Source organism: Poeciliopsis prolifica, unplaced genomic scaffold, assembly GCF_027474105.1.
Source record: "Poeciliopsis prolifica strain line A6 unplaced genomic scaffold, Auburn_PproV2 SCAFFOLD027, whole genome shotgun sequence".
In the NCBI taxonomy this organism is placed as follows: Eukaryota; Metazoa; Chordata; class Actinopteri; order Cyprinodontiformes; family Poeciliidae; genus Poeciliopsis; species Poeciliopsis prolifica.
The window spans coordinates 7,197,982-7,222,978 of NW_026562402.1; the positions used below are offsets into that span (position 1 = coordinate 7,197,982).

A 24,997-nucleotide genomic window follows, 5' to 3' on the forward strand; every position below is an offset into this window, starting at 1 on the left:
GCAAAGTGAGCCATGTGAAGCTGGACTGAACAGCCTCAGGGTAGAAAGCAGATGAAAACACTGAGGTGTGAGCAGAGGGGGAGAGTTTTATTTTATTTTTTGTTAGGGAGGGAAAATAACAGTTTTGGGTTCAGATTGGGTGTGGATGATTTTAGAAATCTGGTTGAAAATAAAACAGATTCATTGTTGACAATGCAGAGAAGGTTTAACCAAGGCAAGTCCAATAAACACATAACATGTTCAGTTTTTTGTGCTACTGCTTCATTTAAACCAGCTGGGGTCCAGAATGGGGCCATTGTGGAAAATTACATTTTTAAATAAAATTAAAAAAAAAAAATAAAAATGGACAAAAAAACCCTGATTTTTATTTTTTTAACGAAGGCTTGTCAATTATTTACTTACTATTTGACCTTCATTTGATCTTGTTTAACACATTAAGATGAGTGGTGATGTCTGCTGAAACCCTCAGTCACTTATCCAGCTTGTTTGAGGAAAAACAATATAATGAGAAATATGTAGTTGTTTGAGAATGTTTACTTATATTTATCTTGCTTTGAAACTTGATCAAAGATGATGTTCCAGATAAATGACCCTTTCTTTCTTTAGCAGTAAATCTCTTTTCTAACTGATCCTGTTTAAAGGTATCGCTACGAGTTCACAGTTCTGTCTTATTGCTCTTTGCACCTCGTATTTCCTGAAGTTTTGTAACCCTTAACAGCTGCATTGTACCTTTCTGCATGCATGAGTAGTCAGTGTGAAGGAGCATTCTCTTCCTGAAATTGACTCCACTTAAAAAAAAAAAGAAAAAAAAAACCTTCCCTTGTCATCAAAATGTTTACAAGCAATTAGGGAAGGTTTCTCTTTCAGTGTTGACTGCTGTAGATTAGCTAGCTGCATGTCAGTCATTTATGATGAGTTTTAATTATAATCCAAAAAAACTACTCTCTTGTTTTATTTTTACTCTGAAGATTGAATGAAAGCAGGTGTTGAGACTGTTGCACTCCAGTCTTTTTTTTTGTTTTATTATCCTGATTTGACATATTGCCCGTCGCTTGTGGTTCACTCCCCTCACACAGTTAATGGGCTGTTAGTACAGCAAGAATAGGAGAAATTTCTTTGCAGAATGGTTGACCGAAAGAAAACAGTTTGTTTGGAAAGGAAGCGAAGCCGTGCAGAACGGCCGACTGAATACTGATCCAGAAAGGAGAAGCAGCGGAGGGGTGAAAGCATGTAGCGACAGCCGAGGAAAACAAAGTGTGATAAAGGAGCAGCAGGAGATGTGCTTCAGGGGTAGAAACAGAGGCTGAGGGTCAAAACCTCCCCCCAAGGAGCTCTGCAACAAGACCGTCAGCAAGGCTAGAGGTGAGACCACACATACATTTTGACAAATCACATACTTGAAATTTCTTCCAATTTGAAAAATGGAAATGCGAGCAAGGCTCCGGGCTTCCCTGGAAACTGTTTTTTTTCCCCATTTCTAAAGCCACTTGTGTGGGAAGATCATTTAAACACCTCTCAAGTATAAAACTGGAGATGAGATGAGGTCAAGAGATCAATCAGCTCTCTTGTCCAAATTAAACTCATCCAATCTGAGTGGAGACGTGGCTAAACCTGCAAAAAGAAAAAAAAAAGCTTAAAAAAACAGGTGTTGTGTTTTACACCGTGTTCCAAATTATTATGCAAATTGTATTTAAGTATCATAAAGATAAAATTTTTTGTTGCGCTATTAAATATATAGATGGCATTGTGTCTCAGGGTTCTTTGAATCACTATAATTAATTTCAGAGAGCTGTCTGTTCAGTTTGTCTGGTAAATCTTTAACTTTACTTTAAAAGAGTGAAACTAAAAAACTGGATGAAGACAAGAAACAGCCTAAGCGTGACATCCTTCACTACTATGTGAACATTTGCAGATTGATTTCCACTTGAAGATGACTCGCTGTTCAGTCGTTTTTTTTGCCTCAGATCACAGTGTGTGTGGTCGTAGCTGCTGAGCTTCTACACCTGCACAGGTTGGTCGTGTCACTCTGCAGCTGATTGTGAAAACCGAATGACCACTGAGGGACATGTGCAGACCTGCATGCGTCTTTCTCTGCGTTGCTTTGCTTTTTGTTTCTTTTTACAGTGGGGATGTGTCCAGAGGTGAGGAATAACTAATTACATTTACTTAAGAAACCTTCAAGAAAAAAAGCTGCACCTGTTTCCGCCACGTTTCTTTTTATTTTGAGGACGCTCTAATTTCAACCTGTCAGTTTACTTCATTGAATAAATAACTTTGTTATAATTAAAAACTGCATGCGGCAGAGATACAAAAGTACAGTTTTTATATATTAATCCAGGCATATTTTTCATCTGCAGCACCACTTTGAGGCCGGTTGAATATTCAGAACATATTATATATCGCCATTGGAACGAACTTACTAGTACTGTCCAAACAAATGAAGACAATCTGATATATATGTTTTTTTTCAAAGGCTTTTATGTTCAGAACTTAATTGTAATTGTCTTTTTCTGCCTGAGTTTTGAGTCGTTTTGCGGTGTAATTCATATTTACTCATTTTTATTTTGTCGTCTACCAGAATCGGCAAATAGTGTGTCATGATGGCGATGCAATTGTATGAAAACACGAGGCGTTTGGTTTTAACTGCGCCCATTTGAGTATGAATGGTTATGGAAATGCTTCAGTGCATTCAGGCTGGGCGAGAAAGTTTTAAAGCAACGGTGCTGACAGATCAGTTATTTGCTAAAAACAAATTTAAAACAATCTTCAGAAATCAGCATTCTGGTTTTGCTCACTAAATTTTCCTTAAGGAAGAACTGCATAGTAACCAACGCACTGTTGAGTGTGAAAGAGAGCACAGCTAAAAGAAGAATATTATTGACAGCAGTGGACAATTTTAAAAATTAAAAACCGTCTGTCTGGGAAGGATGGCAGCTTGGCTTATAAAGAGCTACTCAACATGAATATGTGGGAGAAAAATCTGTGGGCATTACTGGAGATCTTTTTTTGTCATAAAAGTTAATGATCAGAGCAGCCAAACATCTGCTTTAACCATGGGAGGGGAGAATAGTGAAGGTTACTAAGAACAAAGACATGCCTCTGGATGCAGAGGAACAGAAAATCTGGCAATTCAGAGGTAACATGACCATTAGGCATTACACTTGCACCATATGCAAGGACAGTAGTAGATTTAAAAAAATGGAAATTTAGGGTATACTTAAAGCCAAAAAACACAAATGTTAACCTTGTTAAGGGCACAGGCAAAGCAGCTTTTAGTGAAAAGTAGCTTACTTAAATCCTCTTCTAGAAAAAACTAAAATGTCACAAAGGATAAAATAATTTAAGGTCTAAATTATTTGAACCTTTTAATTCATCAACATAACATTTAGGGGTAACAAAATCCAACAATCATATTAAAACCAGGTCAGCATAGGAGAGAAAAGGAACATGAACGACTGACGAAAGGAGCAGACCTCCTGAGGTCATGTATGTTTTTCTTTAGTGACTTAATAGATTAACTGGATTAAGCGTAAAAACAATGTGATGAATAATGTCCAATTAGAAACACAAACAAGGCTCTAGTACATATATTTCTGCAGAGAAGGGAGTTGTGGTACGACTGAAATAAAATAAAGAAGAATCATGCTCCAATAGTTTTGAAATGTTTTTTTTTTTATGTTTTTGAGTCTGTATTAATAGCAGGCATTTTGCAAAAGGTAATGGCTTGAAAATAAATATTGGAAGCTATTGTTGTCTTCTGCTTTGTGGTCACATCTCAAACACTCACTGCATGTGTAAAATGACAATCACAACAACCAGATGCTTTGGTAGCTGTATGTTAGCATAAGATACTTTTCTTAGCATTTACCAAGGCAGTTATGTAGCAACTGCTTTATGCTCTAAATATGAATATGTTTGCATGTATTGTAGAGCCAGACAAAAACAAAAGTTTAGCTAATTTCTTGTTGTCCATGGAATGATCAAAATCAGGAATAAAGCAGCATTGGTGAAACTTTTTTATGCTTAAAGCAACATCTGCTTCTAGCTCTGTTGCCATTATCTAATCTCTCCACATCAAGTCTTCCTTCCCTGGTCAGGCTTGGGCTTAAACAATTGGTCTATTGGATCTGTAATTTCCCAAAAACCAACTACCTCTAAGTTTTATTCCAGTGTTGATTAAAAACACATCTTCTTTGCCAGAGGAAAAGAGAAGCAGCAAGAGCGGCTGCTCTGGACTTAAGAGATCAGCATAGGATCTCTTAAGGGATCCTATGCTATGGGATCTTAAGATGCTATGTTCAGTACATCCGTCACTTCATGTACTGAAAATAAAACTTGAGTAAAAAGGGCTGTGATAAAGTCCTGTTCTGGGGCTTATATAATGAACACATAGAGAAGAGGTTTAAGTTACCACTTCCCTATGTTTTTCTTTTTTGTTTTTTTCAAAAATGAAAAAAATATATTTTTAACTGCATTTGTCACAAAAATTATATAAGAACCATTTATTAAGGGGAATGAAAAAAAACATAAAAGTTGAAAAACCAAGTTGTTCAGCAGTTTCAAACCATCATACGTGGCTGTTTGAAGGAAACCTGATCTCGCCTAAAATGTTATATTATTTTCAAGATGTCATTTAGCTGTAAATTAAAACAGTCTTGGTCATGTGTGATTTTTCCTCTTTGTCCCCAGGAAATCAAAAACAACTGAGCAAACATCCTCGAAGAGTTGATACTTCATATTGCCAGAGTTTTATATTTAATACAACCCAGATCTCCTTAACTTTCTGAGTGCTAATAGACAATACAGGGTTTGCACAAATTAAATTCTGCAACAAGAGCAGTGAAAGCCAGTAGTAATAACGAAAAAAAAACTGAACAGATTCATGGAAAGGTTTTCTCAAAAGTGGCCTACAGTGAAAATGTGGATTCACTGGAAAATCTTCATAATGTTGCTGATGACAAGATGGTGTGTTCACCATTTAAAGGTCATCATGATCTTCCATCCGTGAAGTAAAGCAGGAAGAGAAATCTAAAAAGTTAACATTTCTTAAAAAAATCCCCCCAAAAAACACAGGAATGGTATTTATCAAATCTGCTGACTTGACAACTTGTGGACGTCCGCTTACTGGAGCGTGTAACACAACTACAGCACGACGGATGAGAGTTGGGGTCCGGGTCAAATCTGGACGGTTCCCCACATCTGTCAGTGTCAGAACAGCTGTATGATTTCTACTCTTAGATTAATAATGCATCAGTCTCTCACTTATTATTTTCAAATATCTTTGAACTGTTCAATTAATATTTTAGCGTTTCATTTTATTTTCAGTTATTTCGCATATTTATCTCAATACAATAAATCGACAAGGAATGTCAGGTCCTTTTTCAGAGCGACCGAGTAGGTTAAATTGAAATCCAATTAAAAGAAAATAATTTTAGCCCAAGCAAAGGCCGTCCACCTGCATCTCTACTGCTCAACATCAAGAGCGCAGTGGCATCGAGCGGCAGAGTTTTTTAGTCTTATTCTAAAAATAAGCGTAAATTGAACTAGGAGAGTTAAAATACACAGAGAATATCGCTAAATTTAAGTGGCTTAAAATATTTTTCTTTCCCCTGCTGGTTTGAATGTGGCTGCTGAGTGAGTAGTTTCCAGGGAAGAGCAGCTCGACTTGCATCATGGAATCAAACAGCCGTGAGAGAAAGAAAGAAAAAACAGCTGAAGAAAATGATCGGCAGAAACTCCAGCCACGTCAGGAGAGAAAGGGGTGAGAGGAAGTTTGCAGACTGACACTGATCCGGCGGATGAAAGCTTGGACATAAACATGGTGGCAGACAGTAAACATGAGTTTCTATTACAGTAATGAAACTTGATTATTTATATAGCAGTAAAAAGATTTTGGAGTGCTTAACTGTGACTCCTCGATAAGAGACGTAGGTTTTGAGTACAAAGTAAATTGTGCAAGATAATGCTTATTATAAAAAAATATCCTTGTTTAAAAATATGTAAAAAGCACAGACAGTGTGAGGCTTTTCTAATCTAAACTAACTTGCTCAAACATCTTGACTTTGGGAGAATTTTAAATGATTCTCTGACAGGTCAATTCATCACTAGCAAAGTTCAAGGACAATTATGACACCTGAAGAAAATGAACACCTGCAAATTTTTTTAAAAGCTGAAATTAAAGTTATTCAGTCAAAATCTGGAGAAAATAGTTTCTTAAAACGACATTTTGTTTCTTTTGTGTTCATATTGACCAGAATCGGTTGTGTAAACTTATTTCTCAGCTTGGTCACAGAAAACCATAGTGGCTTTACAGACTGTTTCTGCTTTTTGTCTGCCTTGACTTGTGGCAGACTTGTGCTGTCCTTGTGCTCCAAACTTCACCCGCAAAACAAAGCCCTCGTGTTTTTTGGAGCCATACTCTGTCAAAGAAATAACGCTAGGCTAATACTTATAGAGACGTTTTTAACCGAGCATTTAATGAGGAATAGTGGTTCTTGAAGAAGCTAAAAGAAAACCCAAGAAATATTTAAAACGGTCTGGAGAAAGTAATTTTTTGGGGCGGGGTGAATGTGATGGTGAGGAAAAAAAATTAAAAGAGTGGAAGTCTGTTATAGTTTTTGATGTGGAAAACCCATGACCTACTTCAGCAAGTGAAGAAAAGGGAGAGCAGAGTTTGAAGATATTCTCCACAAGCAAATTAGAGTTTCTTTATAAGCCAAGAAATTTACTGCAGGTTTAATAAGAACAGAAATAGTTGTTTCCTAAATTGTAGTTTAAGAACTGCTGTGCTTTGAAAAGTTGTGCAACAGTGAGGATGTTACGAGTGAATCATTGAATCTGTGCATCGATGAATAACAAAGTGGCAACCTGAGATGAAAATGGTTAATACTGAATATTTAAATGTGGATTGTCCAGTGAGGGAGAAAAAAAATAATTAAAAGTGTAATTTAAGAGCAGATTCTTGAAAACCTAGCAAACGTGTACTTTGCCAAATAATTTAAAGCCCTCACTGGTGTTCTGCCACAGGGGTAAATGACCACTTTAAAAAAGAACATTGGATAGAAAAGATAATGAATATCACAACACATACTGTCTTATAATAATCACGTACCTGCAAATTTATCAAAGAGTAGTATTAGTAGTATTATTTTAAAGGAAAAACTAGCCATTGTCCTTTAATCTAGTCATGACTAAAAAAAACACAAAAAAACACAATTTAAAACAAACAAATATTAAATCAAATATATCTGTTAACCATAACAGCTATGGTTAATGAATGAAGTGAAACTTGTTCATTTCCGTATACTGTATTTTTAGAAATAGTTTCTCCTATTATAAGGAGATAAAATGGGGTTCAAAGAGTCATGAGAAAAACAGGATAGAGAAGAGAGAAGTCTCATTGCTAAGACGGATGCAGAGACGTTTCTCTTTTCTCATGTGGACGATGAGTCAAAGATAACAACCAAGGCTTTGGGAGAGTTAAATACATGTACTTAAGAGTATAAAGTTAACACAGTACACACACAGACATCTGGTAAAAACCAAATAAAATGTCTGAGAGGAAAAAAAAACAACAACGTAGCAGTGAGGTTTTCCATGGGTCATTTTTTAATTGCATTTAAGGTACTCCCAACTAAAGACTCCTCAGTGATTTCTTTCAACAAAAGTCTGTGCATTAAGCCTGCGTTCGATACACTCTGTACATTTATTTCTGAAAGGTTGATGAAAAGATAAAATACAAGACAAGTTCCAAGTAACTCAAGGCCTGACAAATCCAGTTTATTGAGGTTTGGCTTTAACCTTTGAAGGGGTTTGCCTTCAGCGATTTATCCAGGAGAGATAAATTCATGAACTAAAGCTTGACAGAAGCTAAATCTTTAGGGTTTTGCTCACGCATTTATAACCGTTTTGTTTTGTAAATCTGCTCGTTATACCATCATCTTCCCGTTGATTTTCTTTCAGTTTTCCATCTGTTTCTGGATCTCTTGTGAATGTACAGTGAGCGTGTCTGCAGATTTAAGTCTTTGTCTGAATGTGTCACTGCCTGCATGTTCTCTGGGGGAGACGTCTTGGGTCCTGTCCACCATGTGTGTGCATTTAAACAGAAATTACTGGTCATGACTCTTTGTCTTTCTGTGCAGCAGCGTTATATAAGCCTATTTGGTCCTCAAAGAGAATCCTCTCATAACTTTTCAATCACATCTTCCTCGCTCCTCCCAGCTCTTTCTCCTATTTTAAATGCATGATTCTACAAACACACCCACTCATCCCTTTAGCTCCTCAAATTCAACAAAAGGATTTACTGATGCTTAAGGGTTTTTGGCAACATTTTTAATCATGTCTGGCACAAGCTGAGTCTCTGACAATAGTGAAATCTACTCCTAGAACCCTTCTATCTTTCTGTTCTCTATCCACTGTTTCCTTTTTTTCCCTCTTCCATCTCTTTTTCTGGCTCATTTTTTCATTCAATCCATCTGGCAGCTTCTTTCTCTCCTTTAGGTCACTTTCTTATCCCCTCTGCACACATTCAAGGCCTGCCATCCTCCACAAAATCCCATTCATCAAACCGTTGCCTCCATCTCCTCACTCATCTTCGGATTCACCTTCCTCCTCTTCCTTCATCACCTCCACCCAAACACTCAGCTAACTCTAAAAACAGTGCAATGCTCTGCTTGTGCCTGTTCAACCTGGGGTGTACGGATCCCTATTGAGGGGTTTTCTTACTCACACTCTGTATTTATTACATTTATTAATGTTGTATTTTTGGTTTAGATACTCCTGAGAACCTCAAACACTAAAATTTGCAATATTTTTCACACTGATGGTCTTTTTTTCCCTTATTTTCAATTAATCATATGGGCAGACACGTTTATTTGTTTTATCACTTTCTGAATCTAACAGGAGAGTTAGATATTTGATTATTCCCCCTTTTGCTTTTCATTTCCAACTATGTTAACCTTTAATTAATTCAGTCAATGGTAAACAAAAATGTAGTTCTTGTTTTGCTTGATTAATTTAGATTTTATTGAGCTCATCAATAGCTGCCAATATTTTAGTCATTCTCAGCAGGATCAGAAGGACAGGGCCACTATAGTCAAATAGTGTCTTTGTGCTGGAATTGAAGGGATGCTGTGGACGTATAGGATGCTTTTAAGGGCATTCCGGTCCTTGTAAAGTGAACCAAAGAGCTAAATTTTCAAAGTCAACAAACTTAAGGGTTGCCCCTTGACACCAATCTAGTGGTCATGATCAGAATCTGAAGACATAGTCTTCCTTTGAAGAGAAGAGGTTAAAGTATCTCGGGGTCTTTATCAGGAGTGAGTTGGATAAATAGATGTAGGAGTTCCTGTCAAAAAGTGCTCAGTCAAAAAGTGACGCTCTGAATTGGTCATAAACTCAACATAAAGGATAATATCAGGAGTTTCAACAACCAGGGAGAAGTCGTTGCATAGCCGCTTCTTCTCAAAAGAACTGAGGGGTCATCTGGTCTGGACGCCTCCCTTTGGAGCCAAAACATATCAGTCCCATACTTTTCTCCTTCTTTCACTTTTTCTTTTGCTATTTTATGTTACAAGGAGACATTAGCTTCTTTAAAAATGCAACGAACACACATAATATTCTATGCCACTAATAAACCAGTTGACAAGGAAGCATCAATGTGCTTGATGATTTTGTACCCATATGAAGCAGGAGAGGCGCGGAGTGTTAGAAAGGGTCTGGATCATAATTGGAGTGGACAGAACAGAACAAAGGAGGCAAGGCAAGGACATAAGGGAGAAAGATTGAAGCAGAAAGTGGCAAGAGAAAAGATGGAACAGAGGAACACATTAAAGCCAAGGACAGGACGGAGAAGGAAGGATGTAGAGGGGAGGGCAGGGAATAAAAATGGGGACAGAAGAGTCAATTAGATGAATGTAGAAAGAGGCAGCTGTTAGCTTTTGTTTATGTTTTCTAGGGTTGGTAATATTCAACATTTTATGAGAATCAAATAAGATCCAACTATGCATGTTTTGCACAGTTACCTGATGGTTTAAAATAAAATTGTCATTTAAGAGCTTATTGGCACTTTGTGTTATTTACACGCTCAAGAAGGCCTTCATTTTTCTTGGTAATGGAAACAATAAGAGTGTTGAAATGTGTGGATACGTGTTATCTGTTTTCGTCCCTTCCAGCGCTCTAAAGTGGCGTTCATTTGTCTTCCATTCCCAATGGCGACCTGTTTTCTACCCGTAAGTATCAGTTTCTTTCCCTGTGTGTGTATGCGTGTGTGTTTCTGTGTTTGTGTGTGAGGCAGGCTTGCTCTCAAGGTTTTCTGATGTAGAGGCTGTTGTGTCGAGCCACTTATCAGTGTTGGAGTGTCCTTGAGTCGCACTGCAAATCACATACAGCCACAAACAGGAACGCCTGCGTGACTCACGCACATTCACCTTGGAGTTTGTGTTAACCTTCGCTGCGTCTTATTTTTAAAAATACGTTGGACAAAGAAAAACAAAACAGATGAGAGAACCAGACAATTTGACCGTACCGTAGATGATAAAGACAAACAGGCTGTTTTAGACACAGAACACACACTTGGTTCCCACGGTGGAGGCCGAGTGTGTTTGGTCTGTTAGGCTTTGGCCTCGGCTTATCTGTCTGTCATGTCATAACAACTCTGTGAGTTTCTGTGTGTGTGGGAGAGATACAGGCACACACACCCACACACACTAAACTCTTGGTCTGAGTAAAGGTCAAAGAAGGCCTCATAAAGGAATCAATGATATAGATACAGACAGCATCGCTTCCTCACAGAACACTGGGAACACATAGATTTCACTTCCTTGAATTGGTGCAGTGCTAAAAATTATATGTTAATTGAACACTACCTTCAAAGCCCATTATCTGCAAAATATAAGGAGACAGTTTTTTTCTCATGAAAAGTCTCAATTGAAACATTTTCCAATTTCAAGAAAGTCTTTATCCCACAAAAGTTTAGATTTTGCTCCACTCTCACGGGAATTTTAACAACCTGTCGACACTTATTTAAAACATATTCTGTCATTTTGGTCTGAGGGACGTCCCGTGGCTTAGATATTCAGCCAGCGTAAGGCATTTGTTGTTATTCTAAACTTAAAAAAAATTATAAGATGATTTTAAAGGGTTTAGACTACTTGCTTGAAAAGAAAATGAAGTGCACAAAAAAGGCAGCTCTCACTACAAATCCCATTTTTTTGGAATAACTTAAATGCAAAATACTTTTTTATATCGTTGGCGGCAAAATTACTACCACTTTTTCCCTACTTTTTGGCATAAGCTGTGTTATGGAAACCGCCTGGGTTAGGAGAATGAATAGCTATTTGCTCTCAACACAAATATATGGGTGGGCTTTCAATTTGACGCATGCATAATACCTCATTTAAACTGTGTGAAGTGCTTAAGTTCACAGAGGCTGTTTGATGTGTGAACCAACTTCTAAAGCAGATCCACCTTTGTGTTTAGTTTCAGAATAGGAAGCATGTGGAAACTCAGAATCATTTAAGAATCCTCTTAAAGCATAATGTGTCAACCTGGGAGCATGAGGGTAAAATTACGACTCCTAAACTCTTATTCTATTTTCTGTTCATTCGTTTGTCCAGATAAAGAGAACATATGATATTAAAGGATATAATCATGTTATGTAAACTTCTGATTTTACATCTATAATAAGTGAGAAGAGAAGGTGATAAGGAAAGAAATATAAATGTTTCTGTGTTTAAAATAAGAAACTGTGTTCAATACTTCAAAAGGATAGCTTATTCTTCTAATTTTAATAAAATCCACGTCTTATCATTTATCCCTGCTGCATGTCTCTTTTGGTAAAGACCACATGGTTCACACTGACAGGTGTTTCAAGCCTCTGCATTAAAATTCCTCCATTTTCTCACATGTGCAAACAAAAGCAGCAGTTTTGTTGTGGCTAAATCAAATCTCACCCATCCATCAAAACCAACTCGCTTCCAGCTGCTTCAAAACCATGTTGATTTACATAAATGTTTTTGCATCTCATTATAGATTTTCTTCTTTTAAGTGAGCTTCCTGTAAGAGCAAAAGCTTTTTCTAAGAAGAAAACGTTTCAATAAGGGAGCAAACATGTGGGAGAGAAGAAGCCAAAGGTCAAGATTAGGAGAAAAATCTAACAAAAACGACAAAGAGGAGAGAGGAGGACCAGAGCACAAAGGGACGAGTGAAGTTTAGATACAGTAGCTGGTAATTCCACTTCCTGGACAGGCGGTTTATCTCATTAAAGAGGCCCAGTGCAGTGAACTACAGAGGGGGTGAAGGATGATCAGCCAAGTGTTTACTTTAGAGCCATTCTAGTCTCAAGTTCTCTCTGAAAGGAGAAATCTTTGAAAGAGAGACAAGTGGAAGAAGTGAATTGGCGCAACGCGGTGGCACACGTGATTCTGACATGATTCCATGTTTATGTTTTTTGTAATTATGATACTTCTTGTGTTTGTGAATATATTATTTTAAACTCTTCTCACTGTGGCTTTTTTGCACCTGAAAAGGTTTGGTGAAAACATGCACGTCTGTCATTGCAGCAAAAATGAAAATATTAAACAGAAAGATTTTTCATGGCCAGGACGAATGATCAAAATCCTATCATTGTATCAAAAAATATTAAACGCAAATAAAATACATAAATGAAATGTCTCCGTTTGAACCTTTGTTGCGATTTTTGATTTCCTCCAGAGTTCACAGTCATTTAGGCCAGGTTCTGATTCTTGGTTCTGGTTCTGAGTCAACCCCCAGACCTGGGAGGGTTGCCCAGAACTTCAGGATTCATAGAGCAACACAAGGAACGCGTTGTTCTTTTCGTCTGGCCTCCTTTTTGTTCCTTCCATTTTAATTTGTCCCAGCGTCTTTCCCTGTTGCTCTTTCACTTTCTTTGTCTTTTTTGTGAATCATTGACAAATTGCTGTGGGCTCAGATGTCAAAAAGTCAAGCGTTTCCCAGCCAAGCAGTCACAGCCAGCAAAAAAAAAAAAAAAAAAAATGCCAATCTGCGTACCACACATTCATAGAAACACATCCGCACATTTACATACAGAACATTAATGTCATGAAGACTCATACTTGAAGAAAAAAATAAAACCAAACCAGTGCGTCCACACACACACACACACACAGTGCGTCCACACACACACACACACACACACACACACACACACACACACACACACCCAACTTACCAATAGTGGACTGCGAGCTACTGATCAGTCTATCTGCACAGAGGGGACTTCTGTTTCTAAGAGCTGAAGTAAATAAAATTTACTTTAAAGCTATTATTATAATATCACTGACCACTGACTTCTGCTTCATTCTGTCTGCCTACAAAGACTCCCACAGAAGGCTCCTTCACTGTTATTAAGCAACTTAAATGCACCTGTTTGGTGTGTGAAGCCATACACACAAACACACAGTCGGGCACAATCAAGGACATTTCATGTTCTTATTAAACGTCATGGAAAGTCAGAGGGGATGGAAGAAATGTTCCTTGCCCTCCAGAAAAAGAAAAAAAAATGGTTTCCTAACTACAGACAAAATACGTCTCTATTTTGTCTGTATTTACGTCTGTAATATGTCTCAAATATGAATCTTTGACACATTCATTTATTGGCAGAAAAATATAAAGTGATTGTTGACCCAGTGGTTGATGTTTTATCCTGAAGCTTTCATCTCATGCATAGTTGCTGTGTGACACTTGGCAGAAAATCATTAGCAATTACTAGAATTAAAAATGTGTGATTTGACAATGAGACATATAGACAAATAGACCATCATCTCATCACTTTTCTTTTTAATAATTTGTTTTATAACTTTATAAAAAAAGGTATCTATAATAACAAAAGGTTTGAAACTTTTTGTTATTCCTCTAAGGAGAGGAATACCATCTGTCACAACTCCTTACATTTATCATAATAGAAATCACAGAAAATCAAGTAAGAACTGTATAAATGCTGCAACAGTGGTGCACAGATGCGATAAGGCCTGCAAGGCCTGCAGCAGTCTTGTGGTAAAACATACAAAAAACAATTGTGGCAAGCTCAGCTGGTGTCAAAATTGTGTGTGTGCTGGAGTGTGAAATGCATAGACTGTTAGTTAGAAAGCAATGGTCGTCATTGAAACAAAATGCAAATACACCAGTGTGGGCAAGTTAGAAAGATCTCAGGTGGCACAGACTGTTCAGATAATCCTAAGTTTCTTGTATTAAAATAAATAGTTTGTACAGCAGATTTTTGTTTTTACTGAGAACATTGTAACACTTCTTATGCATCTTAATATCTGTAGATCATTACATTTTAAACATCCAAACCAGAAAATGCTGTTCTCAAGTATTCCTGGTTCTTTGTTCTGTCACATTGCAGAATTATGTTGGTGCACAGGCTGTTTCAGACTTTAACATCGATACACATCAGACCCTCTGCTGTATCTGTTTTTGGTCAAGCAAGAAGCTGTAGGAATGTTTTTTTGGGAGCAGAATTTATCAGCTCTTCTCTTTTCATCCTCATAACATAAATCATTGAGAAGGTATGTGTTTCTGCCTTCACCTCTCCCTGGCCAGTCTAGAGCCTGAACTCTTTGTGTGCTTCAATGCAAGCTTGTGTGTGAAGCTATACCACACATTTGGTGCTTTTATTAGATGAGTTCTGCTCTTTGTAAAATATGTGGGCTTTTTTTATGCTGTAATTTAACTACAAATACGTGAGTTTCTAAATTCAGTGTGTGTTTGTTTGTGTCAGAGGCAAGGAGTGATGGATTCACCGGGGTCTGTGAAGTGTGAAGTTACATGCCTTTTTAACTTTTGGATGTGAAATATTTATATGAACGGTAGAGCTGCTATGAGAGCAGACTTGACAGAAAGTAGAGGAATCAGTTTATGCCTACACAATAAATACTTAAAACTAGAGAGGGAATAGTTGAGCTGCAAAATGTCATTTGTAAAAAATAAAAAAACGTTTTTTTGTTTTTCTTTACATATTTATTAAAATTGCCACTGTCATTTTAATATGAGGCAGATAGTCTGTTCCTCCTCCCAGGAGGAGGTGGAAAAGCTTGATTGTTTTTTTTTTCTCAGATTCTGTCTCATATCAGATTGTCTCAATATAATGACAGCTTTAATAATTATGTTAAAACATATTTTTTTTTAAATAACATTAACAGTTTACTTCAGCTTAAGAATATTTTTCTTTAATTAGCGTGTCAAGATATTCTCACAAGATTATTTCAGGAACTCTGCAAAATCAAGTTCTTAAAAATTACTCAGTCAAATCCAATAGTCAAAAGCCTGCAGTAACACCTACTGCAACTATTGATGACACAGAGTAAAAGACATGGGTGAGAAAATATTGTTCTGCTTTGTATCATAAATGTCTGGAGGGAAATGTCACAGATTCCTTTAACATGATCAGATTCTTTCAGACGAACAGAAAGAAATGCTTTTGTTAAAATGGCTCATCTAAACATCTCACTTGGACTCACTAAATCGTTACTGCTTACATAAATGCTAAGAAATACAAAAAGGCTAAACTTGTTCAGTGTGTGCAGCTGCTAGAATGTGCCTGTGAACACTTGGACCCCGTCTACAGTCGTGGATTGGCTTGTCATTTGATCCCTCTGGCATGTTTCGTATCAATAAGGCATAATTTTGTAGACACCAGGGCGACGGCACAAACTTGCTTTGAGATCCAACAAATTAAAGCGATTTCCTATGTTCATATTCTACCATAAAGTTGTCCAGTAAATAACACCTACCGACAATAAATCTCTCTGAGTTAATAATGCTTAATCAGGCATCTACATTTCTCATATTTGGGCCTTTATATTTCTCTTCTCAGGCCCAAGAGTGGATCAGTCCCACAATTGATGGAAATAAACTGTCGTATGAATTTTTCAAGAAATATTTTACAACTATGTTAAATTGCATGCAGGATTAGAGCAGTTGTACTTCCATTGACATTATACATGTAAAATATTGTATTAATACATATAAAAATAAAATGACAGTCAGTTGTGAAAGTACTAAAATGTACAAAAAAGCCTGAAGCCAAGAAATGGCAATGCATAGATAGAACTTTAAAAATGTTCTGGCCATAAATGAACACACAAAATACAAAAAAATAAAATACAAAGCTACGGTGAATGGAGGAGGTGCTCCTTGAAAAACCTCTTTGCTTCTCAAAGAAGGGAATATGTTGCCAGTCTACCTCAGTCACTACAGGCTGGAAAAAAGTTTAGTGCTAGACACCTGGTGAACCTGGCACTTTTCTCTATGTGTGTGTGCGTGTGTGTGTGTGTGCGTGTGTTAAAGGCTAGACTGGAACATAAAAAGGACAGGGCAAAGGAAAGAAGAGGTGGGGACTTCTATTGAGAGCCAGGCGTACTTTTTGAATGCATGTTAATTGGTCTGTGTGTTTGTGTCCGTGCTTGCACATAACTCTGTGTGCTCTGTTGCATGTGTGTGTGCATCCAGACCTCAGTATTGACAATAGCCTAGCGAGATCTGGGAGGAGACCGGCCTTGTTAGAAAAGGCCTTGAACAAACAGAGAGACGTCAGGGTAGCGGGAGGGAAGGTTGTGTTGGACGGGCGAATGTGGAAAATGCAGATGCATAGATTTGTTTCTGTCGACTTTGCAGAGAAAAAGACCTAAATGATGGAGTTTCTGAGTTAAATGGGGATAGATCGAGAAAATGGAATAAGAGCAACTAGGAGAGAAGTGGCGACCATGGGGGATTCAGGAGGTAGTGAAGCAGAGGGGGAAGGATAAACCAGAGAAGGGAAGCATGAAGGGGCAGATGAAGTCAGAATATAAAGCAAAAATGATTAAAGAAAGAGGAATTGAGGGGTAAGGTGCAGAGAAGGGTAAGGAGAGAAAATTGGGGCTGATGGAAAGATGGGTTTAGAGGGGAGAAGGTAATTTTAGATAAGGACGCAAGAATATGAAAGGAACACCACAAAGAGAGCAAAGGTTAGCTGTGACAGAAAAAAGAGACAACAAGGTCAAATGCGTTTGAGGGAGTGTGAGATAAGAGAGAAAGACAAAACAAGAAGACAAGGAGAGAATTTTCTCTGCTTTGCACATTTCTCCCAGTTTTAGAGGGGAGGAAAAGAGACGGTTAATATGTATGGCAGGATGTGCTGGTTCGAAGAAGCCGATCGATAACTGATAAATAAATGATCAGCCACAAAAATTCAAAAGGCACTGACAATAAAAAATGATTCAAGCCCTTGTGAGCTATCAGAGGGGGGTAAAAAGAAAAAAGAAAGAAAGTGAGCGAATGGGTGCATTAGAGTGCACATGGGTTTGGGGGTGGATACTTCTTTTGTTGCAATGGAAAACAATTTGTGGCTCGGTTGTGTAGGTGTTGATGTTTTTGCCGTGGCGTGACAGTTTTCACATGCTCATGTCCGGTTTGTGACATCAGAGCCTGTTTTGCTCTGAGGCTTATCATCTTTTACGTCAGGTGTCTGTTATCAGTTTGTGATTAAACCCTTTCAGAAGTGTGGACAATGAAAGTGTTCACTGGCTAGTAAAAAAAATTAAGTACAGAGGGTGTAAGTAAAGATAGTTTGTATGAACAAATAAAAAGAATGAAAAATGACTTCTCACCACACTAACACACACATTTTAACAAGCAAAGTTTTTCTTTCTGCTTTGCACCTCTTGTACGCTCGCTAGATGAAGTTAAAAACCGTGAATTTAGAAATGTTCTCCAAAGAGTATACATTTAAAACCCCATCTGTTCATAGATTGTTGTAACTTTGTAAACAAGTGAGCCAAAAAGGATGAAAAAAGACAGCATACCTTTTCACACATATCATTTTGTTTTGCTGGCTTAAAGCACGGTTTTGACTATTTTTCCCAGTTATACCTGGACTACTCTCCACTTTATAAGTTTATTCTGTTTGTATGCTTTGATTAAACTTGAATGTTTCACATAATCAAATTGTCAACTTTTACATGCAGCTATCCAAACTTAAATTATTCTAAGCGGGAAAGTAATTACCAACTAAACCCAATAGTTGATTGTTTCACTCTTTGTGGCAGGAACTGCCTTCAATCTTTTGGGCTTTCTGGCACTAAGTATTTTATGTCACTGTGGAGGAAGTAGGAATTGTGCTCCAGTCTTCCTTGTTTCATTTGAGGCACAAGTAAAAACAAAATAAACCTTGTAGTGAAGCACAGAGGCAAACACAAAAGACTTGAGTTTGCCTCAAGTCTTTTGACTTGAAGACTTGAGGAGATATCACCGCAATGATGTTCAAATGTTTGAAAGAATGTTAAGGAACCATCTTTATTTTTATTCAAAAGGTTCTGATTTAAATTAAAGTGTACAATTTACAATGTATTTAAGGTTTATATAAAACGATGCTTTAAATACTGCTTCACTGAGCGCCGCTCCTCTTTGATACCTCGTTTCTACTGAACAGGGTGACATGGGTTAGTGTGTTTCAATGTGCCATTTTGTCCGTTTACATTATAAAAACAGCCATACCACCGACCCACATCGCACCATTCCTGGTTCTCTTCTGTTGTATGTTCATGGGACAATGGTGCAGTACGGTTAAAGTGAAACTACGGGTGTGGTGCAACACAGTTCATTGACTGGAGGATGGAAAAACATCACAGTTTTCAACGAGTACGAGACGTACTGTGTGTGTCTTCATGCTAATGCCTGTCATTGTACAAGTATGACGTGCATTAGGTGTTTACATTTAACCCCACCAAGAGTCCAACAGGGTATGGAAACACTCTGAATATGCCGGACCATAAACTAGCGAGCCGAACTGCATCGACTCGTGCTGTACTGCTTTGTGGAAACGAGGCATAAAGGTCCTTTCTGCCAAAAACTGATGTCAAGCATACGGCCAAGTGAATGTATTTCAAAACTCATCTGTTTTCTAATTTAATTCATTAAAATTTTTACTTTATATCCTGTTTAGCTGGGGTAATGCATTTTTTAATAAGCTGAGTAATATAAAATTGCATTTTTAAAATATAAATCACTGAGTGAATTATAGAAAAAGAAAAACACAAAACTGATTTTGTGATTAATAAAACATCACATGTTTGTATATGTATTCAATATAACTATCACATCTATACTTGGTTAAGTCAAAACAAGACCTTGCAGGGAACTTTGTTGCAGAAATTAACTCCATGTTAATATTTTACTGCTGAATAAATCAGAATGCGGCAGAAAATACACAATAACTCACATGCGCTACAACAAAGCTGTTATAATTCCTAATACTTGTCACTTTAATCCAACTTTAAAATGACATAAACTAATCTAATTTAGATTTCCTTTTAGATTTTCTAATTAGTTTTGTTAGACAGAAGAAATATTTACATTCGACTGCACACATGCACTGGTATAAACACCAGTGCATGACTCCACTGTGTGTTTTGTGTGTGTGTTTGCGTGGGTGATAATAAAAGCTGCTGACAGGCAGCTGTGATTGGCTCCCTCCTCAGTCTCTAGAGATGGTTGTCTCAATGGTGCCAGTTTGACGCCAGACAGGCGGCACACTGTGTGCTTGTGTGTGTCTTATACATTAATAAGTGTGAACTACATTGGCGTTTAGATTAAGAAGAATTTGTTTATGTGCACATAATGGCCTGAACTTTGATTGTGTATCTGCATGGGTGTGAAGCTCCAAGTGACAATCAGATTGTCCACATTGCAAGATCGCACAATTGGGTGACTGTGTGCTCATCACATTCCACCTCCCACCATTACTTCTCATTTTGTTCATATTCTACATGAATTTGTCCCTTCAGGTTCAGGTTTGAACAGTGGTGGCATTTTCCTTTTGTATCATTATAGCAGGGTTTTCTGTATTGCAAATCATCATAGTACATAATAAAGTATGTCAAAAAACTGTCTTGACATTTAAAAATCCAATCGCTGCCGAAATGTGTAAGCCACAGACCAAAATTACTTCATCATCATGCTGAGAGTTAAGATATTTTCAAAAAGTTGGAAAAAAACAACAGAAAAACACAAAGATGTTACACTGAGAAATGAGGTTTGTAATAATTCATCAAATGTTTTCAACATCAAATGTTTTCAACAAGGAACCAAATAAATGTAAAATAACTTATGGCATTATAACATTTTTGTCTATTTCCTCCCATTTTTGATTGCAGGCACTAGCATTACCACACTTGTTATTCAGCGTATTGATCATAAAAATCAACGCTGAAGGCAAAAAATATTTACTTTGGCTGCATTGTTGGGGCTAGCTTTGCCAATTAGAGCATCAAAAATCCAGTTGGCAACACCTTAAAATATCAAAATATGGGAAAAATCATGCTAGTAGAGGAGCAACAGTATGACTGTAACAGGAAATTCGAATCGATAGGGAAACAAGAGGGAACAACAAGACATCATCAGGTCAAGTAAAAACCAGCCAGCAGGAAAAGGAGTGGCAGAGTCTTAAAACATGACAGGGAGAATGGAAGCGTGGGCTAAACATCTCGATGAATCACTGCTTAATGCTGCGTAGTCGTGCTTGAAACCATTTTTGGGTTGGGCTCGCTAGACTAGGAGCATCTTTGGATTACAGCACAATCACCAGATGCCATGGAGGTTTTTTTGACTGCAGTAAAAAGTTCTAATGCCAGTCAACATACTTGGCTTAATTGTTAACTGTAATGTGGTAGAAAGCCACCACAAGAGCACAAGAGAGTATAAAAAATAGCAGAATTTTTAACCCAAAACTCTCTTGCTATGAGGAAACAGAACAGCTGCCCCGCTGTGCAGCCTGTAGTAAGATCTAGTAATAGAAAAGAGTGGCAATGTGTGAAACACAACTTCAAAACAAACAGCTTCTGCTAAAAGCAACAAATATAAGCCCAGCCTTGGTGAAGTCCGTAGCAAGGCCAAATGTCCAATTGGGCAGAAACTTTTAAAAAGATTCTGATAAGTGGGAATCACTGAGGAAGACTTCTAGGAGATGATTGTTTTGCTTTGTCACAGACACTAAAGGGAAAAGACTGGCTGAGGCGTTCACAACCACAATCTCCAACTGGTTACTCTGTGGAGGTGGACTCTGCACCCGGATGAGTTCCTCCCAAGCGTTCCTCGAAGTCAGAGCATAAACAACGTTTGCCTTTACTCCATCCAAGACGTTTGCTGAATTGCGTTGAGTCTGAGACTTTATAGACACTTTTGATAGGAACTCAAGGTTCAATAACAAACCAAGTGTGAACATTTGTAAAACAGTGTGTCGATATAAAACAAGGTTGATCGGAATGTGAAACATGATGAATACCAATGTCAACGTCAAGGCGAGAAAACATGGTGTATTACAAAACATTTCAAATTAACTCAAATGAACAATATTCATGCAAAAAAGCAAAAGACATGGATGTTTTGATAACACTTTGAAAAAAAGGAAGTTTCTAATGTCTCTAATATATGGAGAGCTGTTTGGCTGTTTATTTACGTATTTATTTTAGGACATATTTATGCATTTATTTCCTTATTTATTTTATAATGCTTTTTTATGTTGTGACACGTATTTTAGGGACTTTTTGTTTTCACTTTTAACTTTTATTTGAGACTGTCTTTATTTCCTGTTTGCATATTCAAATGAGGGGACAGAGTTTTCCCTGTGGACAGAGTCTGGTCAGAGGGCTGTGCTTGGGGGAGGGAGCTCACATCTGCTTCACGCAAACTAGTCTTAAACCTTAATGAACAGTCCAACCAAGTGTTCCTCCCCGTGAGCGCTGTTTGGACCAACTAGCATCATAGCCTGAACCAACTGGGTCAGGATGACAAATTGTTTAGCAGCCAATATGGAGGACATTGGAGAAGCCTGAGGTGATACGCTAAGGATTGTTACAACATGATTTAACATCCGATTCTATTTTACAGTAGTCATCCCAAACAGAATTTGGTTCCCCTGCGTCGGCACAACTTGCTTTCCGTTGTGAGGGAGTTAAGCTATGGTCGTGCTCTTATTTTGAAATGCGTGGCTTTTCTGAGGTTGGCATTGCCTCCACTGGGTTGCGTTTATTTGAGCAGGTTGTGAAGAGCTTTTGATTAAAAGGAGACCAGTTCCTGCTCCCCAAAGACATTCTGCGTCTTTCATTGTCCTGGCACGTCACTTAAAGTGCTAATAACTCACACGTTTCGCCCTCTTGTCGATGCGCTGAAATCCGTTTTCTCTCAGGTCACTGCACTCTGGCCAGAGCCGCCCGACAGAGAAAACTCCAGGCCTTCATTTGAATATCAGAACATTAAGTAGAAAGACATTAAAAAAGAGTTTAAAAATTAAAGTGCATGAAGCTTTACAAATTAAGTCACTATGAAACAAATAAACAATAAACTAAATGTATAAATAAGTCCTGAAGTAAATTAAGAAATGTTGAAAAAAAATTTTTGAACTGTGATTGACGAAATAAGCTTCGCATTAAAACATATTTTGTTTATATTTTCTTTCTTTTGTTTATATTTGATGGAGTATTTAGAAGTTATTTATCCATAACAATATTTATTGATTTCATTTTAAATGAAACAACTCTTCAGACTATTATTGTGTGCAAGTGTGTCATAAATTATGTAATAAAAATCCTGGAGTTGTATTTTTTTACTTCAAAATGTTCATGTTACATGTAATATTACATTAAGGTAGTCTTGATCTTGCAGCCAAAATCAGCACATTGTTTTTTTTTCTCATAGTACATAATTAACTACTGTAAATATACGTTCCTTTTTCAATTTAATCTAGAGACATGTTGCTGGAAAAAAAAACTGACTGCTCTGCTTGGGGTCATATTGTTATATCTGTCCCTTCAGATAAGCAAGTTCAGCAAAAAAATAAAAAAATAAATAAAAAAATCATAATTTCTTAACTGAAGAAAAACAAATAAGATAAAATTAAGATAAGGTTGACATAAGAAAAATGAAATCAGTTTGAGACATGTGACATTCAACAGGGTCAAAGTATTTCTAATCCTGGGAGACAGACAAGATGATCTTGTTTATTTGACCTTCATTTAACCAGGGCCCGTCTTGGAGATGTATACAATTTTATGGAACAAGAATGTTCCATAAAATTACGAAGATACTTCACCTCTGGACCGTGGTAGAGGGAGTGGCACTGAAGGAAAGAGACGAGTGTGTGTATGTGGGTGTGTGTGTGTGTAGGTGTGTGTGGGTGTGTGCGTGTGTGTGTGTGTGTGTGTGTGTACACAAGACACAGGGCTTTGCTTTCACGCCTTGCTAAACAGTGAAAGAGTATCGGTCACAGAGGGCAAGCCAAAAGACAGAGCGTAAAAGTTGAGGCAAAAGAGACACACAGGGAGAAAAAGGAGCATGGAGAGGAGGAAGAGCAGATAAAGAAAGAGTTTTTCTAAAAGCAGCTTCTGTCTTCTGTCCCACCCCCTGAGTGTCTTCCCCTCCTCTCTGCCAGGATGGGAGGGAAAGGAGTGCAGCAGAAGAGACGGAGAAAGAGCTCAGCCATACTCGCTCTGTAGCGCAGGACCCGGGGATTCCAGGACCTTTGGTAGTTGTGAGCAAGCACACATAAATACGGCTGTGATACAAATCTCTACAAGGCTCAGAGAAGGAGTGAAACAGAAAAAAAAGCTCAGGAAAAGAAACTAAATAACAGCTATTTTCTGTGGACTATTTGACCATGATGGCACCTGCTCAGGGGAAAGTGGTTCAGAGGGGCTGAGGACTGAAACGGGACCCAGGCAGAGGGAAGCCACTGATGAAGGTGAGAATGGGATTTAATTACATAATCCATGAAGCTCCCACATCCTTTTTCCTTTAGGATTATTTTGACTCAGAGAGAGATATTTATAGATATGCTCTCTCTATTTTTAAACAAATCATTTATAGCTCTGAGTTAAAGCCACAGTGTGTTGATGCTGGGAATATCCTGTTCAGGTGTACGCTCTAATGGATTATAATTATTGCTGGAAATGTGCAAGAGGATTCATCTTTAAAGGGACAAACTCTACTTTGGAATACTCCTTGTGTTTGTGTTTGTTGTTGCTCATGTTGATTTCATATTCAGGGAAATACCTGAGGATAAATTAAGGATGGAAAATAGTTTCCATGCTTGCAGCGAACATGTGGCTGGGATGTCTTGTTTGCTTCTGCCAGTGGAAGTGAATGATTCAGAGGCAGTTTTTATTACTTTTGCAAGCAGTTTTCAGTTGCTTTTGTTACATGCAATGCTAACATTATATCATATGGTCTTATAGGACTTTTATGTAAGTTTCTTCTCTTGGCCTGGTTAAACAATAGCACATTTTTGCAGTGTTGACTGTTTAATATCAAACATGTCTTCATTGTTTGTCTTTTTACACCTGCCAGGACTGTGTTTCACCCCTTTTTTCCTTTATCCTTACCCCCATCCTAATGGATTCTGTTTTTTCCCCCAGTCTCATTACTTCTGCATTTTCTCCAGTCTTACAAACAGCAGTGGCTTATCCCATGCCACACTGCGCTCCTCTGCCGTCCCACTCCTGCCTCCTCTTTTCATCTTCACCATCTTTTCTTTCGCTATTCACGTACCTATATAAAGACTTTCTGTCTGTTCTGCCTTTTGTGTGATACCATGCTTTTTGTTATTTCTTGTCACTAAGCATCCTCTTGTTTTGTGTGCAAGGGAGTGGGTTTTTGGCTTACACGTGTGCGCTTTGTCAGTCATACAGCAGCCCCCCTCTCCACCAAATGCATTTTGCACACTAACCCCTCTATTACCATACATTGGTGCCTAAACATTAACCCTTGCATGGGTCTAAAAAGAAACTGTCAAAGTTACTTAAATGAAATACTTTTCGGTTCTGCTGTTTACAATGCTTTTAATCCACAGAAAAAAAAATCCTTCTATAAAGAACAACTCCAAAACATTGTCAAGTTTTCACAAAATGCTATTATGCTGTCATTTGCTGATTTCCCTTTTGAAAAACATTGCCACAGCGACACGGCAGTGTGACTGGTTTGACGT

General features: G+C 37.7%; 1 protein-coding gene across 2 annotated transcripts in view; it reads left to right on the forward strand.

The window, feature by feature from the left end:
- Nucleotides 1–1,302: 1,302 nt before the first annotated feature.
- The window catches only part of sema3b (sema domain, immunoglobulin domain (Ig), short basic domain, secreted, (semaphorin) 3B), a 95,179-nt gene continuing 71,484 nt past the window's right edge, over nt 1,303–24,997 (forward strand). Inside the window, exons 1-2 of one of the 2 annotated variants that reach the window (XM_055048720.1) lie at nt 1,303–1,362; nt 23,447–23,755. The gene's annotated coding sequence lies outside the window, so the exon portion shown is untranslated. Of the gene's footprint in view, nt 1,363–23,348; nt 23,756–24,997 lie in introns of those variants that run through there. The other variant, XM_055048719.1, reaches the window with a different exon arrangement.